Genomic DNA, 6,546 nt, shown 5'->3' with positions numbered 1-6,546 from the left:
TTCTTTGGTTTGTGTATGACATGCGTATGTATGACATACCGGTCCCGAAAATTGGGCATTTACTTGGCTGATCAATAAATTGAGCCTTTACAAAGTAAAATATTCGATAACTCAGCAACTGAGCCCAATAAGAGTGAGAATGTTGTAAAGCTGAGACAACGATAAAAAGATGCTGTAGCAGAACTGCCTTTACTTTCCAATAGAAACGTTGGAACGTAAAGACAGTGAGTGATGCAGTTAGATGGCAGTGGAAGGCATACGGAAATAATTATGCTAATATTTCCGTTTAGCATGCATCCCATCGTCTTCAGCGTCAGTCAATCCTCCTATTTGCACATCGATCAATTTATTATCGCCGTTCTTGGCTGACGGTGACTGTGGTCCCACCCAGGCGACAGCTGAGGAGAGTTCCATTGGGAGTAGGTATACTCTCCGAGTTGTAGCTGGGCAGCTGGGCGTCATTTCCCGACGGCGCACATACCTGTCTCGACGGGACAGACAGACTCAGCCGTGCGGTGACCCATGACCCGTTGGTCGATTGGTCCAATATCGTCCTTCATTTTCGCATTGCGCGGCTAGCCCTGAAACCGTTTAAACTCTTACTAAAACACAAATGGGCGGCCCGAAATATTCATTGAACATCATCCAAAGTCAAAGAGAAAAATTATATAGGCCTTATTGTTGTCTAGCATGTATGTTTACTTACAATGTCGGTGTAAAAGCAAAACAGCTTGTGAGCTGCAAAAAAGAAAAAGAATAATGAATGAATGAATGAATGAATGAATGAATGAATGAATGAATGAATGAATGAATGAATGAATGAATGAATGAATGAAATAATCAAGGAAAATTGTCTTAACAGTGCCGGATGAAAAACCTAAAAAGGGTTCATATTCAGCGGAGCAAAACAATCAACGTCCTGTTTTGAACCAACAAGGTCACAAGGAATAGCACTGCAATGATACAGGTAAGCGAGATTTCGACTATCGGTGTCCTCCTTTTGCTTCATAGTGACGAAATCACCTGCTCTCATTAAACGTGCAGGTGATCAATGGATTAGGTATGCCAGTATGATTTAACTTCTCGGGTATCAATGTTGGGTCTGTTTACAATCGAGATGAAGGACTTCATTGAGAGTAATGTCCATGTTCTTATAAATCGCCCTACATCAGCATCCACCATAAGCCTTATTGGCTCATCAAGGAACCTTTCCGCAAAGGCGACAGGATATTGCGCCATCCCTTCCATCGCACCTTGTTAGGGCTGAGACTTGTGGCATCAACAGGTGAACCACCCTTTCGTTTTACATTTAGGTTTTATATTTACTGAGGCTGTAGCTATGCTCTAGGTGCATTGAAGTAGACTGTTGCTATGCCGCCCGTGTCGACCATGAGAGCTTATTAAGGTAACGTTGAATGTGCTTACGTCCCATTTCAGCGTATAGCCGGGACGACGGGGAGCCTCCGCTAACTGGGTCCTTCATACTCCTGCTCAGTAGTGCGGCGAAAAACAATAGATTAACACGCGCACTGCAGCGGGTCTGAGCCGAACACGAACTGCAGGGGGGGGGGGTTGAAAACAACCCCCCCTGAGATCTCAAAAACGGCGCAACGTAGCGACAAGCGGTAAACGGCGTTGGATAGGTTGAGATGAGATCTACAAGAAATACTAAGATCATTTTTGGGTCATGTCAAAAACGAGGTCACCAGAGGTCACCGAAGACAAAATGTTACGATTTTCACAACAGGAATTTCGCGGTAGTTTTTCTTGAATAACTTGTCTTGCACACAAGACAGAGGATCGATTCGAACGCCATCGTTCTTAGCTCGTCAAGACGCATCGAATGATATATAATATGACCTCGAAAGGTCAAGTTGAAAATTTGACCTCAGGTCAAGGTCATGACCTGACCGAAATAGGTCATGTTGCATATCATTCGATCCGCATTGACGAGAAAAACACGATAAACGTCGAACGGAGTCTCTATCTCTATTCAATCTCAAGTTATTGAAGAAAAACCGCTGGTGACCTCAGGTGACCTAAGATGACCTGGAGATCACCTTCCAAAGGTCATAAGTGATATGTTTCGGTGAAATCACCAACAGGGACCTGTAATACTATGATCCTGAGCGTATTGAAGTCATAGGATGGCATTCAGAGTAAGTTGAAATTTCTCCCATTGACTTATAATGGGCTGGTCGCAAAAATGACCTGACCTTAGGTCATCGATATAAAAATTCCGAGATATACAAGTTGTAGTTCGTGATGACTTTACTATTTCCTGTGGGTTTCAAGATCATATCTCAACAACTGTGGGCTTGGTGGGATTGCAAACTTCGAAATTTACGTTTCGAGGTAGGGTCACTTGACCTGACCTGGTGACCTGACCATAGGTCACCTGGGGTCAAAATTTTTACTCAAGGTGTGCAAAAGTTGGGAGAACAGGTATGCAAAATTTGGTGGCGCTACGCGCCGCCGTTTTCTCGCGATTTGCGAAAAACCACAGGGGGGGTTGAAAACAACCCCCCCTGCAGTGCGCGTGTTAAGAAGTTTTTGTGTTGCTGGTAATAACATTGGTTATTAAGAAATGGCATTAGCCGAACTATTGCTATATCCCAATAGTATCTAAACTAGATTGTACATTAGGGGTACCCATTTTTTGGTCAATTTTTCAAATTTTAGGTGGGGGTGGATTTTCCCATTATTTGGTCTATTCTGATTCCATCTGTGCCAAAAATACCGAAATCAAACCATTTTTAGGGGTCGCGAATTCAAATTGAAAATGCCAATTTTAGCGAAAAATCGGCCAAATTAATACTACTTAATTTTGGAACAAGGTTACCATGCCAACAAGTTGGGGTCAATTTTCCCATTATTTGGTCTATTCTGATTCCATCTGTGCCAAAAATAACGAAGGCAAACGATTTTTGGGGGTCACGAATTCAAAATGAACATGTCAATTTTAGCAGAAAATCGACCAAATTACCATTATTTTATGTTGGGACAAGGTTACCATGCCAACAGGTCGGGGTCGATTCTATCATTATTTGCTCTGTTCTGGATCTATAGCAGTGACAGAAGTAACGATATTAGATCACTTTTATGGGTTGCAAGCTTGCATTGGAGTTTAAATTTTAGTGGAAAAATGACTTCATTTGAACAACTATAAATATGCAAAGCCAACGTGTTCCAGTGGTATTAATGGCTGTTAGACACCGTGCAACATTGCTTTAGTTGTAGCCAGAAGGTATATTCGACGTGCAGCGGTAAAACAGAGCACCAAAAATATCATTTTAGTCAATGAACAGCATATGCTCATTTACACTCACCCTGGCTTAGACCGTCATTAGCACCTACACAAGACCGCAACTCTTAGAACGAATGGCTATGTAGTCAGGGGGTTAAAATCGGCGATCGAGGCTTTCTCATTGGAACCACCTAATTTTCAATGAGTCGTCTCATTCAGCAAAGGAAATGACCAATCCCCAGGACATGAACATTGACCTATCGATACAATTTGGGTGGAAGGGGCATTAAAAACCGTTACGGTATAACCATATAACTCGCATGCCGTATTTTAACGGAAATATGGCATGAAGTAGATAAAGAAGTTATCAATTGCTTCTGTATATCTATACCGAGATAAAACAGCACTAAGCTATGCCGGTATGCATGAATGATGACCTTTGCCAATTTGCTAGCCGACCTCCCCGAGTCCCGGAGTTGCAGAGACGGATGAGGGAGGGGCGCAAGCTTTACACCACCGTCGGGTGGCTGCTGTATGAGTTTAGCTTTGCCCCTCCCCCACAAACACCCAAACCCGCACACAGCATGTGCGTTTGAGCATATGGAAAGGAAGCTGGCCAAGAACATCACAGGACAGTAACACCGAAACTCCATCCTCACCCCATTATGAAAGAAATATGTTTGCAATTTTGCTTATGACGGACAGCACTGGCCTGGCCGAACGCGTGCACGACTGCTCGTGACTCCAATTCTGGGCATGTGTCCCTTCTATACAAGCTGATGACTTGAGACGGGTGCAGATAGCATGTCATGGAACCAGTGCCTGGTGACGGCCGCTGCCAGCAGTATCCTTTCAAGATAACGGACCTTACACTGCACGCTGCACTCTACAGGCTCAGTCCAAACTCTCAGCTGATGTTGAACTGAAGTCGACGAATGCCATCCGTCTCCCTCATCCGTCAACCGTCTCTGCAACTCCGGGTCTCGGGGAGGTCGGCTAGCAAATTGGCAAAGGTCATCATTCATGCATACCGGCATAGCTTAGTGCTGTTTTTATCTCGGTATAGATATACAGAAGCAAAACGAAGATGAAGATGAAGATGAAGATGTCATTGCCTAAAGCTGGAAATTAGGAAGGTGCCAAAGTCTAGACGGCTCAGCCAACTCCGAGGTAGAACCGTTTACTGAGTCCTGGCATTGCCTGGGGGCCGACACAGTGGGTGGGCCATTGACCTTAGGTGGCGGACCTGGTTCTCGTCGTCTTCAGTCTCTGCAAACACACTCCCTCTATGATGCGTCCTGGTACCACCATACGGCCCATGCAGGATGAAAATCTCCTGCTACATTAGTTTCTTCAAACTCAGACGCCAACTAGGTACCTGAGATCACAAGTGATCTGTGCAAGAAGCTGTGAAAGGTCTTCGTCACATATCAACCATGCACGTATCAGCGCATGGCTAGTCGCCTGTGGTCGAATATGAACTCGTATAATGATCTGCAGTTGTATCGGAAACTCTTACACAAGAACGGTGTGTATCTGTCCCCACTGAAGAAATGGAATAGTACATGATTGGTGCGCATGGAAAGAATCGACGCTTTCGAGTTTGTTTTCGGATTAGAAGTTGATATTTTTGGGTAGAACACCCAGATTTATCCTACCCTGTCTCATAGGTGTATTACATCGTAGCCGTGAGCGATCAGGACGGAGTTTCTTGTGGAAGCATACGGTCAAAATGGTTCGATCGTTTTTTAATTACATGATTTGAAATCCATTCGAAGCCATGATCTGTGAGATGTATCCTGAGCTCATTCGCACAAACTTTAATTGTATGGACACAAAGAGCCTGTCATGAACAGAGACGTGGCAACTGAAAGGTCACATTTTAATTTGACCTGACAGGTCATCAAAGGTCACCATTACAACTCATGACCTTCAAGAGGCAGAAGATTTCAAAAATGATTACACGCTGACCAGAATGATACCAAGAACAGGGGCAAAACATCCCGGGCCGGGATGTTTTGCTCCTGTTGTTGGTCGCTGGGATTCCCGGCGCTTTTCACCAAATGTTACAATATCGACATCGTAATGATCGCTAGTAAAGCATTTAACCGGAACCACGTGATGGAGCACATCGATCGGGATGAGGAAATGAGCGCTCAATGACCCCTCTACCCGACTTTCAAAACAAAAACTTTGCCTTTAGTGCGATTTATTATCAGCGTCAAATAGGCATATTTCTAGGTAAATACGCAAATTTCAATCTCAATTCGCGACCCCTAAATCACCTTTGATTTTAATATTTTTGGCATCATTGGAATCACAAGTCGCGAAATAATGGGAAAAACCACCCCCACCCACAAATTTCCAAAATCGGGAAAAATGGGTACCCCTATTGTACATTGATAATGACTTCTGCTCCCCTATTTCTAAAAGTTTCTACATTTTTACGTCTTTTGACGCCTTTATATGCTTTTCTTTTTCTATTCATCCTCTCGTAACCAAGTTAATCATTTGGCAGTGTGCGGCTCCAGAACGGTACTAAAAGCTCTTAGGGAGATGGTCGCGTTGTGTACATTTTTCGCTTCTCACAACGCTCTTAGCTGATTAAGTATGTCTATAATGGGTGGCATGAGCGTCACAAATATATTAACCGAAACTGCAGGTCGTTTGTCAAGTGCACCCACGAAGCACGCCTTTGCGGCCATATAATGAAATGACACGTCCCGTTATGGTTTACTGCTAAGTGCTTCGTGTGTCGCAGGCATGAATTTATGCCGGCAGCACACATGTATGATTAGCTGAAAACATTAGCCTGACCAATATTTCATGAGCATATGAGCTATCGGAAAGAACGAATAGCTGACTAGATCAGCCTTTATCAAGATGGCTGTGCTCTACTTTTGTCAGTTAGCAGACCATCAAGAGACTTCTTACAGGTAAGAAAGCACCTACACTACACACATTAGCTCGACTGTGACAGTGCGGTGCCGGAGATGCCTCGACTGCTAAAAGACAGGATGACTTTCCGGCAGGAAATCATTCATCTCAAACGTTATTCAGTTGTTGATTTACCCCTTAGCCCGCGCCACGTAGCGGGGGGGGGGGGGGGGAGGGCGGAACGGCCCCAGGGGGCATTCCACGTCAAATCGAACAAAAATCGGCTGTTTTGCACCTTACCATCAGCGATTTCATTATAAATTTGTGAGCGAGTTCCTGTGTCGCCCCGAACATTACATGGATGTTTTTTGCACATTCTGACCACAGGTCTTCTAAATATAGGGCATCGAATTTTTACAAAA

Source organism: Amphibalanus amphitrite, unplaced genomic scaffold, assembly GCF_019059575.1.
Source record: "Amphibalanus amphitrite isolate SeventyFive unplaced genomic scaffold, NRLGWU_Aamphi_draft 000159F_arrow, whole genome shotgun sequence".
NCBI classification, from domain to species: domain Eukaryota; kingdom Metazoa; phylum Arthropoda; class Thecostraca; order Balanomorpha; family Balanidae; genus Amphibalanus; species Amphibalanus amphitrite.
The sequence above is the reverse complement of the archived record's forward strand: the minus strand, read 5'-3'. Positions refer to the sequence as shown.